General features: G+C 31.4%; 1 long non-coding RNA gene across 2 annotated transcripts in view; it reads right to left on the reverse strand.

Moving 5' to 3' along the window:
* Nucleotides 1-5,337, reverse strand: part of LOC129909130 (uncharacterized) — a 41,245-nt gene extending 35,908 nt beyond the window's left edge. The window contains exons 1-2 of one of the 2 annotated variants that reach the window (XR_008771412.1): nt 5,281-5,337; nt 5,106-5,138 (exon numbers count right to left, since the gene is read on the reverse strand). This is a non-coding gene — a long non-coding RNA (uncharacterized LOC129909130). Of the gene's footprint in view, nt 1-5,105; nt 5,225-5,280 lie in introns of those variants that run through there. The other variant, XR_008771411.1, reaches the window with a different exon arrangement.
* Between the last annotated feature and the right edge of the window lie 8,310 nt (nt 5,338-13,647).

Consider the following 13,647-nt stretch of genomic DNA (forward strand, 5'->3'; position numbering starts at 1 on the left):
TTGATTGTAAAATGTGTGAAATGGGCCTAATAGTTCTCTTTTCTTTAGAAGAGAATTTGTTCATTTGAAACTTTCTGAAAAAACCATTGATATTGATTCGAAAGATACAAACAAAAAATCAGGCATTTTGTGATCCCGTCTGCATTGATGGTAGTTGGAGAAAAATAAACAACAATAAAATGTACGGGATGGGTTGTACAAGGACACTACCTTAGCCAAACGAGTAAAGTTGCAGCGGCTAAGGTGGCTAGGTCATGTCGAGTACATGAACAACAATGCTCCGGCCCTGAAACTTTTTGACTCCCACCAAGAGGGATGGGGGTGTAGTAGAAGAAGATCTCGCCTTCGGTCTGCAGCCAACAAAAACCTATGTCGTCACATTTCGAAGATAAAAACTAATCTTAGACTTCTTGAAAAAGACTAATTGAAAAAGCTTGACCTCAAAGACATTTTTGAATGCGGATTCGAAATTTGAATATTTTCGCTCGCCATTTTGATACCGTTATTTGGAAAAAAGGAGTGTTCAACCCTTTTTGTATGCTTCATTGTAATATCCTTCATTGCACCATATTTTATGACTTTTCGCCAAGAAATGGCCGTGCAAATGATTTTTTGCACAAAAGCACCAAGCACTGGTCACTCTAAGTAAGTAAGGTCATTTGAACAGTGTTGTCAATTTTTGGTTTTCAATAACCTTAATATTTATTGAATTCAAGGTATAACCATTATTATATGTAGGACTTTACTTTTTAATATATTAAAAGTCTTGAACTATATCTTCAGTACTGGATACAAATTTTAAAAAAGAAAGTGCAATGGGAGTTCGATATTTTGAGGTAGATACTAGATTCTCATAGAATCTTATTTATTTAGTTCAATATTTTGAGGTAGACATTAGATTTTCATAGAATCTTATTTATTAAAATCTAGTTTATTTAAAAAGGGCTACACGTTAAAGCTACCGTTATTATTCCTTATCTACCTACCTACCGTTATTATTCCTTATCATCAGGGATAGGATGTTGTGAAATTTGCCTTTTTTTCTTGCTTAATCGTACGACATTAAAGTTTAAAAAAAAACACGTTTCACTTCCCCCTCGTGCCAAATATATGTATTTTATTTTGCCTTTTCTTTCGCTATTGCCTTTTTTTGCTTTTTCTCTTGTTATTGCCTTTTTTGTCTTTTCCTATGTTTTTTATCTTTTTAGCGTCTTTAAAGTAATGCCTACACACAAAACACTCAAATATACAAACAAATAGGAAACTTACTCAATATATCTATATTAAGGATCATTAATTATTAACCCCCCACTAACGAACTCGAGTGAAAAGATCTACCTGCAGTCCAGTCATAATATTTGGAAATGCAAAATGAACCGAGAAAGCTTTAACATTAAAAAAAATTTTTTTTAATCAAGAAAATACGATTGGAGAAATTCTCCAGATTTTGGACAAAATCAAGAGAGATTTGGAAGCCGGGAAAGGGGCAGTCGCAAAAGATGTTATTGAGAAGTACAAATCATTTTTTTTGGCAAACAAAACTCGAGAGAGTTGAACAAATACATTGAGAAATGAATGGGGACACAAATCTAGAGCTCCCGGCGAATGTTGCAGTGGGTGATGTCGAGTGCTTTTATTTGGCTCCACTCGTCTCTACAGTAGAGACATCTTTTAGCTCCTTTAAAGCACTCTTAAGAGAAAAACTCAGGTTGCTAGAAATTACTGCAATTAATTTTTATATTTCATTTTTTTTCTCAATAATTGCCTTTTTATGCCTTTTTCGGAGTTTTATTTTGCCTTTTTTTAAGTTTTTAGGTCCACAAGATCCTATCCCTGCTTATCATTATCAGTATCAACATTTATTTTATTTGACACCAATTTTGACATCTAAACTCATGAGCTGAGGTCGGCTCTTCGCACAAAAATGGTTAAGTCGAAAGCACTTAGAATGCAGAAGTGGGAAACAGCTTTGCATAGAACTATAAGGAATGTTTTTGTAACACAATAGCTTAAAAGTATTCTGAAGGTGACAACTTGATTTCTCACTAATTTTGATGATAAGGCAGCGTTTTGTTTTTTTTCTTGTGGGGGTGTCAGCAGTCGGAAATTTATTTTGATGATGCTCTTTGCTATCATTTATTATTTCTTAAAATTTTTGAACAACTGTGCGCTACCTCCCTTTGGCTTGATGGTCTTTCGGCAGGATTTTCCCTGGCACTGTTAGTGTTTTTTAAATATATTTTTATAGCAAATCATTTATTAGATATTAACATATAAGTGTTGTGTAGAAAATACACTTGAAAAATTAAACTCTTCAAGTTCGCAAGCGGTATTTTTATCAATTCCTTTTTTCAATGATATTACATCAGTTCATACAATTTTGTAGAACTCGTTTGACGTTACATTCAACACGACAACACCCCATAAAGGAGCAAGGCCTATTGACTAAAAACTTCTTAACATTCCTGTGTGCATATAATCAATTTGCAAGAATGGAAGGGACCGACAATTTACCACCAAGTCTGAACGTCTAGGATGAACTTTTTCGTGGCCATGATAATCTTGGAGACTTTGTCAATTCCTCAAAAGGGTTAGTACCCCTGAAATATCTTTTTATTTTTCGGTGGTGAAGGCTGAGAATCGAACCAAAGCCTCTGGTGTCCCAAGTCCATCGCACTAACCACGGATTACTACTACCGACAGATATTCACTTTTATCAATTTTTTTTTCCTGCACATGTGATCATGCCCTTTGAAACTTAGTTGGTCCACACCATTACAAACAAAACTGTTTTACAATCATGAGAAAGTGCTAAGATCACTTATTAATCCTCCTGGTATTATTAGTAAAAAAAAATTAATTCTTTCTCTGAACAAACACGCGTTTAAGAGCGGAATTCATAGTCGTCACTCAAGTTCAGAAATATCTTAAGCATTTGCACAAGCGAATCCTATTTCATAGTCATCACTGGAGTCGAAATTTTTCTCAAGTGAAGGTCTATGAGGAAGCTTTTTTACTTGAGAAAACGCTTAAGTTTTTTTTTCAGTAAATTGACATTAAAACGCAGGTGTCATTGCGAGCGTTTGTTTTTTTTTTTAACTTAGTAATTAAAATTTGTACTTATTTTATAATAAAATAAATGAATCGCGAATATTTGTTTGAGTTGCATGACTGAGACGATGAATTCATAGTAAACCGATGGCGAATTATTAAAAAAATGTTTTTTTTTATGACATTTAATTAAAATCAGTCAAATTTTCGAGTTTGAGAAAAAATTTTCCTCAAGACACTATTTTTCTTTACTCAAGTGACAGTCCTATTTTCAATTCCTTTGGAGCGATTGCTTGTAATATTTCTCAACTTACTGGAGTTGAGAAAAATTTTAACTGGAGTAACGACTATAATTCCGCTCTAAAAGTATAACTTCCAAAAAAAGTGCACCGTACCGCTTAATGTAAAATGGTCTTACGACAGTTGAGTTTTCAGTAACTTAATTTCATGAGGAAGAATTTAGTAAACGTAAGAATCGTCTTGGAGTTCAGGATATAAAAATCGACTTAAACTATTGTTATGACAAGACAACTTTTCCAGAATTTAAAATGGAAAAGAACAAATTAATTTATAAAAAAAAGTGTCAAAATGTGCCGATTCTTCAAAGCAAAGTTCACACAAGATTTTCTCCTCAAATTCTAGTACATACTTGTGCAACAAGCCGTGAAGTGAATCCATAGAATTTTTTTTTTTTTGTTGTGAAGTAGTTCACGTGCAAAATGTACGGGAATTTTTTTCACGCTATGAATCTCCTCCTGTATATTTTTTGGAACAAATGAATTATGTATTTTTTTGTAATGTGAACGTGTCAATAAAACATTGTGTACCAGCGATGAATTTCAAATGTTCAGAAGTGGAGATGTGTCCTTGTTCACTTCACATGAAGTATGTATGCAATATATTACACTGAAATAAACCAACAAATGTGATATCAATTCCCGATTTGAACGGTACTCTCACGTACTTCAGTAGTCCCAGATTTTTTTAAAGAAATACGTTCAGGGTTCTTTGTGTACATACTTGTAATCTGTGACGAATTTACACATTCTCTTATTTTGTTTGTATTTTTTTTTTTTTTTCATATTTTTAAAAGAACCAAAATATAATTCGTTACTGTCTTATTAAAATGTAAATCTTAAATTAAGAAAACAAATTTAGTTATTGGTAATTTTTTTTAGATTAAAATCAAAAATTTACAAGAATAAATATCTTTATAAAATAAATATCTTTATATCTAGTTCTACACTCTTTTTTCGAAGAACTTCAACGGCGATTTAAGTTAACATTTTCTTAAATGATAAAAATGAATTCTATGTACAAAAACTAATTTCAATCTGTTTTAAATAACAATATTTATACATATATCCGTTGTGGTAAAAAAAAAACTTAGAAAAACCTCGATGGTCACGAAAAATAAACTAGTCAGATTTAAACCAAAACAATTCCAATAATAATAGTGATTTTTTGGAAAAAATAAACTTCATTCTCTTTTTTTTAAATTAGGGTTACCAATGTGTATATAGGCAGTAATTATTTTCTTATACGATATTTTTTCACAATTACACAGAGTTGTCTAGGTATTCTTTAGTCCTATATCTATGAAGGTATCTACAAAAGAATAAACAAATACTTTATTTTTATTCCACGCAAGAAGATAAGTTTATAGAGCGCAAAATATTTGTATGAACACCGAGACGATTTCGTAGATACATACATATATGTATGCATATTGTATTCAAATTAATTTTGAGAATGTATATATTGCTCATAAAACACCGGCACTACCGACACGACAACGTAGACATACCGATACCAATATAAAATTTGTATATTGTTATCAACAAATAATGAATTTCGGTTCTAAGAGTTGAATTTAAATTTCTTGGTGTGTACGTACGTATGTATCTTAAATTTCGTCATTATTTATTTGTCGAATCTATGAAATATTAAGCTATGAATTCATTCCCCATTTGGATTGAACTTGCAATATAATTGAAATTTAACGTCATATCTGCCGCAATATAAAATAAATGAAATTAAATATATATTCTCACCATTTCTTTGGTTTGGTTAGCCGACAGTTCAACCTTTAATGAAAAAAAATATAAAATTTTACATTAACAACAAAAGAAGAAATAGCTGCATAAAAAAATAACAAAAAACAGCAACAACGTTCAAAGCTTAACGATTAAAATTATTGCTCTCCCTCTCTCTTCTGTCTGAATTTACTTTATAGAATTTTGGTGGTGTAGGTTTGAGAAATAGTAATAGTAGTTTAAATTTTGCCCAGCAACAGCGTCTATTTGAAGCTTTTTTTGCAAAAATTCATAAAAGCCATGTATATAAAGTCTATAAGATACATTTTCCGAGAGAGCAATAATGAAGCAGGACATCTTGCATCAGCAAGTTTCAGCAACAATATGTCAAAACATTGTTAATGTATATTCATGTTCACAACATATTGATATGGGAATTGTTGATAAGAAGTTCAATCAACAAGTTGATGTTGCAAAGTCAATATTTTTCTTTGGAATTCAAGTGACATATTGCAATAATAGAGTTTCTATTGGTACTTGTTTGAAAACATTTCCAATGAATGTATATGAGTATTTTGTTGCTCGCTGGCATACTAAGAGCTTTTTTTGGAATAGATTCGTTTGGCCATACACAAAGAACAAGATAGGATACTTTTAGGAACTTTTAATAATCTTATGATTGAGACACATAAATATTATTTATGTTTAAGTGTTAGTTCGTTCAATATTTTAAAATGTTTTTCTTCACCTTTGTGTAACGGAAAATATCTGTGGCAATATGATGAATTTGTTTCCAATTTTTTTTTCGACTTAAGCTACTCTGTCTTATTAAATATAATAGTGCTGTGAAAAACATTTGTAAATATATTTCAACTTACAATTTCGTATTTATTTTATTTATGTATGTTTCTGCTCATAAAAGAATAATACAAATTATATGGGTTACGCTCTAGGCGTATACTTTGTATCTCTCAACTTTTTATACAAAAAAATAATTCTTCAATGGATTTTAAAAATAAAATAACAAAGAATCATTAAATTTGTCTGTGCAAAACATATGCAATTTGTCTTCCATTGTTACGAAATTTTTGTAAAAAGCACTTTTACGGGTAGATTTGGAATGGAATTGAATTAACTTATTATAACAAAGGTTGTTCATTAGTTTTTTTCAATTAAGACTTGTGGGAAGTTTCTTTGTCACAGTGTTTCGAAAACAGGTACCTCAGAACATTGAGCTCAACATAATTAATAAATATAACGGTAACAAGTCTCAAAATTCTATATACACTGAATGTTACAATAATATGTCAAATATTTCGCGTCAAATCAAACAATTAAGAACAACATGGAGCGATGGCAATAGATATTTGTCTGGTTAATATTTCAAAAAAACATGTTGGGCCAACGGACAAAGTCGCACTTTTATAGGAGAACAACCTTTATTTAGTTCAAACGAATGTGTTAAATGATTAAAATTTAGTAAGGATACAACCACGATTTGTTGACATGCATTTAACAATTAACTAAGAACATTACATGCCATACAACACCTACCTTCTTAGAAAAAACTGAATTAAAAAAGGGCTGCTTTTTTGAAAAAGTTTGTACATATTTAAGCAAGGAAGTCTATTTAATTTTTTTTTGTTTAAATTTTTCTACTTTATTCTATTTATTATAGTGGAGCGGAGCGGCTTAGGATCATTGTATATGAATTTTCATAGTACTCTCATTGTACATTGTATATCTATCCAAAATACAATGATGCTAAGCCGCTCCATTATAATAAATAGAATAAAGTAGAAAAATTAAAAAAAAAAAAAATTAAATTGAGTTCCTACACCTTAAATTCAAAAAGTACTTTTTCAATTCTGTTTTTTGTAAGAAGTGAGGTGTTGAATGGCCTTGAATTTCCCGATTTTAATTATAAAAATAGTTAAAAAAATAGTTATAACTATAAAAACATTGTAATTAAAAGAATCAATGAGTAAATAAAGCTTGAAATAATAATAATACAAATAATTGACTAGCTTTTATTCAAACGCTATTCAATGCATCAGAAATTCCGTTTTTATTTATTATTTCATTTAAAATACCTTGGAATGACTTTGGATGCAAAGCTAAAGTGGAAAGAGCACATCAAAAAGAAAAGAGGAAAAAAAAAGAGGTTACGTGGTAACAACTCTGATTTATCAACCCAACAGAAAATAATGCTGTATAATCAAGTACTAAAGCCTGTTTGGACCTATGAAATCCAATTATGGGGTTGTACAAAGAAAACAAATACCGAAATCATCCTGTATCGCACAATCAGAGACTGCAAAGTCATACATACTAATTCTGAAATGGAGTCCGTCTTGAATATTAGAAACCATGTTCGGAGATTAAGAAGAACCAAGCCTCATTCATAAGCTTATGGTCTTAAAAAACATGGGAAAGTATTAAAAGTTTAAACTTGACCCAAAGTGATTTTACAAAGTTAACAAAGAAAAATCTGATGTCGATCTTTCAAGATTGGTCCTGATTAAAAGGTGGTTTTAGTGGTTGAGAGTCCCACACTACTTGGTGTCCAATACTGCCAAGTGTCTTTTGCAGATTTCCTCCTGTCGAAAAAAAAAATTATTTTTAATTTGATTAAAGATCAATAAAAATATTTAAAATCAATAGTCGTTTGACATATCAAACTGATGGAATGCATCACCAACAAGAAATAAGTAATGCATGCACAGTTTTTTAATATGTACATATATTTTTTTTTGTAGTGCGTTTTCAAAACTGAATTATTAGGTCTGTTTAATAAAAAAAATCTAGGACAGAACAGACCAGAGCAGCACAAGTTTGCAAATACTGTCAGAACAAAAAAGAACAGAAAAGTTCTACTAAGTATTTAACAAGATTGACAAATATCTACATCACTTCAAAATTTTAAATTCAAAAATCATTTCTTGAAACGATTTTTTACTAAAATAAATGATTTACTAGCACTCGTAATTTGTTTTTGTTATTAATCAAAAATTCTTTAAAAAATCAATTTTATTTTCTCTAATTTTTATCACAATCACACAAACAAATGACAATTGACACTTTTCACTCACTTGCTCTACTCCAAAAGTAGGTGCAGAAAAACTTGAACTTTTCTGCGCAGAACAACTTCATGAAACATAAAATGACAGATTGTAGATCAAGTTGGGGTGAGATTTTTTTCATGAAACACAAAAGCTTGTACTTTTCGGATCTTTTCTGTGCGGATCAGATTCATTAAACAGACCTATTATTATTTGATTAAAGACCAATGAAAATATTTTAAATCAATGGTTATTTGACATATCAAACTGATGAAATGCATCACCAAAAAGAAATAAGTAATGCATGCACAGTACATTGTGGTGTATACGTGTTTTTTATTATATATTTTTTTTGTAGTGCGTTTTCAAAACTGAATTATTATGATTTGATTAAAGATCAATGACAATATTTTAACCCCTTGTAGCCCCATGTGACATTTCTGTAACAAACCGAAAAAGATCGCCCAAAAGCTGTAAAAAACATATTTTAATTCTTTTAAAGCTTCTTACATAATCTTTAAGAATTGCTTTATCGAAATAATGCGCCATATTTCTAATAAATAGCACCAATAGTTTTTAATTGGCAGTTAATGTTGAAAGTTCGGCTTTTTTGGAAAACAAGCAAATTTATGCAAAAACAACGAAATTCAAAAAAAATATTTTTCGTGCATAAACTAACGGGGTTTTATTTTTGGATTTAAGGAATGCGCCTAAAAATAAATATTAGATAGCATTTTGTTTGAATTTTTGCATTTATATACAAAAATAAATTATTTAAACTTTTTTTTTTACTGCGTAAATTTCGAAATAACTAAGCAAATAATGAATTTATTGAATTTTTAAAAAATACGTGTTTTATTATAGCTAAAGCCCTTTCGATTTACATCATTAATTTTAAAATTTACGATGTTGGGTTACAAGGGGTTTAATCAGTGGTCGTTTGACATATCAAACTGATGAAATGCATCACAAAAAAAAAAAGTAATGTATGCACAGTACACTGCGGTGTATACGTACTTTTTAAAATATTTTTTTTTTTTGTAGTGCGTTTTCAAAACTGAATAATTATGATTTGATTAAAGATCAATGCAAATATTTTAAATCAATGGTCGTTTGACATATCAAACTGATGAAATGCATCACAAAAAAAAAATATCGCAAGTAAAAAAAGTAATGTATGCACAGTACACTGTGGTGTATACGTACTTTTTAAAATATTTTTTTTTGTAGTGCGTTTTCAAAACTGAATTATTATGAAAAAAAAAAAAAAAAATAAAAAAAGAAACTTTTACTGAAAAATAAAGTTTTTTTTTAGTTCATACAAGATTCTGTATAAGTTATAATATCGATTTACGCATTTATGTATCAAAAGCAAATGAAATCGACTTTGAGCGTGCATTAAATTACCCATAACGACAAATTTACATCTACACAGAGAGAAAACAACGGTGACGTGAAATAACGCCCTACGAAATAAGGCCGCATCGGCCCTTATTTCCATTTGTAATGGAAATAAGGCCCTGACAATGCTTGCGGCCTTATTTCCATTTCTACTTGGAAGTAGAAAACAAGAACATCTGAACTTCCAAACTTCATTCTTTAAAAAAAATTTAAATGTTATTTGAAGTTCAGAGCGTATAAACGTCAGATGAATAAGCGGGGATGCAGCCCCCTACAACGCCTTTCCCCCTTCCTAGGACATATTATAGGATTTGGGGTGGAGGCAAGGTTGAGTGAATTCAATATTTCTTTTAGTTTCCTAGAAACTTTAAAATTTTGAAGAAAATATGCTCACACCCAACCTAACACCCACCTTGAATCGGTGCAGGGAACTAACTTAAAAATTTCATCTGTTGTGCGTAATAATTCTACTTTTCTGTTATATTCCATCATTTATGGTGGGAAATAAGTTTATCCAAATGTGTGTCAAAATATTTCTCCCTTCAACTTGAAGAACAAAAATACATTTAAGAAATTCAAAATAAATAAAATTGAGTTATATACTTACTCGTAGTAACATAAGTAGATTCAATTTAATTCCAATGTTCAAATGCGAAGCGGAAAAAAATTTTTCTAACCCGAATTTTAATGCGAAGCGGAAAAATTTTTTGCCCACGTGAGGATCAATTTTGAGGTGTGAAAATTAAAAATTCTACTTATGTTACTACGAGTAAGTATATAACTCAATTTTATTTATTTTGAATTTCCTAAATGTATTCTTGATTTTACTTATTTCTTAAAAGTTTGTAATAGAAAAAAAGAGTCCCATTTTCATTTTTCAGTGCAGACTTTTGTAAAAAAAATGTGCCAAAGACACCTCATCTAATAAGATACAGTATTACAAAGAAAAATTATTTTCCACCTCCCACTTCACCCAAAAATGAATTTCGTTCCAAAAAAAAAAAAAAAATTGTTGTTCTCACATTCAGCGAGAACTAACTTCCCAAAAAAAGTGAAATTATTTCCTACTCTTAGTGAAGTAATGTCCCATAAGAAAGCCGCATCCCCCTCCCAATATTCTTCTCACTTATCACTTTATAGGTAGGTACTATGAACACGAAGCAAGTTTTCGCTTCCTCCAGAAATGCGGCCTTATTTCTATCTCGAATGGGGTCTTATTTCTATATTGCAACTGAAATAAGGCCCGTCGGGCGTTATTTCGGTTTTTCCATGGAAATAAAGCCGCATTTCAAATGGGGCCTTATTTCGTAGGGCGTTATTTCACGTCACCGAAAACAACACCATGAATAACCAGAACTTATTGACTTTTTCGTAGCTAAAGGAATCAAACGAAATCACAAATGTCAAAGGTAATTATGACCTGTCATCAGATCATACTCCATTGATTCTATCACTAAGTGAATCTGAAGTAATAGAAAAAAGTAATCCAAAGCTTGTAAATAAGAAACAAACTGGAGTGATTTATAAATTTAAGATCTCCCATGGATACAATCGAGCAAATTGATGATGTGCAACAGGCCGCTGAAGAAAGTAGGTACTCCAACATTTTCTAACAGAAGACAAAATGAAATAAAATATCCTTTATAGATAAGAGAGTTGATAATAGAGAAAAGAAGAGCTCGAAGAAAATGGCAAAATACTAGATTTCCAGATGATAAAACAACGTTAAACCGTATAAGCAACAATCTTAAAAAACAAATTTATAAATTTAAAAATGATTCACTCAGTACATTCCTAAAGAATTTAACGACTGATGCTTCAACCGATTTTTCGCTATGGAAATCAGCCAAGCGCCTGAAAAGACCGCAGTTACAAAACTCGCCCTTGAAATCTCAAGATGGGAAATGGATCGGTAACCCAAAAGAAAAAGCTAACCTTATCGCGGAGCATCTTATGAATTTTTTTAAGCCATACCCAACAAACGCGGCTGAAAATAGGTTAAGCTATGATTACACGGTCAACGAAATCGGTCAACGCTTTGACTCTCTGACGTCAAGAAAAAATTCATATTCTCTCTGTCACATCACCGTCAACGTTCACAGTGTCAATGCATAAAAATTGACTATCACACGATTGACACTATTGCGTCAATGTTGTCCTAAATTACGTTGACGCGCAGGTGTGTCAACGTGACGTTTACTTAGCAGTGTCAACGCGCTGACTCGCAAAACTTTGTTGATCACACTGTTTGACACAAAGCAAAAATTTTAATTTTCCAAAAATATTAAAAAAAAAAAGCGGAGAAAATGAGGTTTGAAAAAGCTCTCAGAGATAAATTAAACGAACATTAGACATGGTTGCATTGAAATGTAAAAATTTCGAGATATACGCAATGCACTTTTAAGATGAAAGTCTTACATGATTGCTGATAAAATTGTTGAACGAATATAAATGTAAAATTACCAAGGTTTTGTCGAAAAATTAGAAACAAAATATACAAATGGTTTTTTGTATCCAACATGGATGTCATGGCCATACGGAAAAGTTTTTTTTTGGAAAAAAAAATAACAAAAAGGTGAAATGAGAACCCCCCTCCCTCCAAAACGGTACTCCATTCAAAAAATCGAAGTTATACCCAAGCAAGGTAAGCCTCCTACAGAAGTGACGTCTTACAGACCAATATCGCTTATAGGCCAAATCCAAATCATCAGTTTGGCTTTAGAAATAAACATTCCACGATAGACCAATAGATAGAACAAGTATGTTCAGCTATTTTCTTAGATGTTGCTCAAGCCTTTGACAAGGTTTGGCATGAGGGACTTGAGTACAAACTGCAAAGGGATCTTCCCAGACAGTACTATGAAATATTAAAATCGTACATCTCAGACCGATTGTTTAGAGTAAGGTACGATCAAGAATATTCGGAATTGAAGAAAGATAAACAATATTCCAATATTCATTAATAAATCAAGCTGTACCTTACGCCAATACGGCCAAATACCTTGGAATGACTTTGGATGCAAAGCTAAAGTGGAAAGAGCACATCAAAAAAAAAAAAGAGAAGAACTAAACTTGAAATATAGAAAAATGTACTGGTTACTTGGTAACAACCCTGATTTATCAACCCAAAACAAAATAATGCTGCATAATCAAGTACTAAAGCCTGTTTGGACCTATGGTATCCAATTATGGGGCTGTACAAAGAAAACAAATACCGAAATCATCCAAAAATTCCAAAACAAAGTCCTTCGTGGAATAGTTAATGCACCTTGGTACATAAGAAATAGCGATCTACATCGTGACTTACAAATAGAAACGGTTACAGAAGTTCTTAAAAAATACGCTGTACCGCATAATCAGAGACTGCAAAGTCATACCAATTCTGAAATGGTGTCCGTCTCGAATACAAGAAACCATGTTCGGAGATTAAGAAGAACCAAGCCTCATGAGCTTATGGTCTAAAAAAAAACATGGGAAAGTATGAAAAGAAAAATCTGATGTCGATCTCTCAAGATTGGTCCTGATAAAGAGGTGGTTTTAGTGGTTAAGAGTCCCACACTACTTGGTGTCGAGTACTTCCAAGTGTCTTTTGAAGATTTCCTCCTGTCAAAAAAAAAAAAAATTCAAATATCATTTTTACTTTAAGAACAAATTTTATATTAATCACCGATTCTAGGCAAGGTTGTTTATCGAATGTAAACAAACTTTTTACTATTAAAAAAATTAAATAAAATCAGGGGCCAAATCGTCGCATCCGTTGACGAAACCTCAAGTGTACGAAAGACAATTACGTGATACATTAAATGAGCATAGCGATTGAGATGACGGCATACGTTAGCAAACAGAACATAATTTTTGGTAGAATCTACAACTGCATAGGCTAATTATAATTGTGTGACAAATTTGACTTCGTCGACCCCTATGTGAGGTTGGCCGAACGGTCTAAGGCGCCTTACTCAAGGAGCAATCATGCCTTCATAAAAGATATGGGACCGTGAATGGCGTGGTCGAGTCCCATTTTTGGCAAGAATTTTTTTTTTATTGTTTTTTAATACATTCTAAGAGTTATATTATTTTTTTGATAATCACGTCGTTTT

Source organism: Episyrphus balteatus, chromosome 2 (genome assembly GCF_945859705.1).
Source record: "Episyrphus balteatus chromosome 2, idEpiBalt1.1, whole genome shotgun sequence".
NCBI classification, from domain to species: domain Eukaryota; kingdom Metazoa; phylum Arthropoda; class Insecta; order Diptera; family Syrphidae; genus Episyrphus; species Episyrphus balteatus.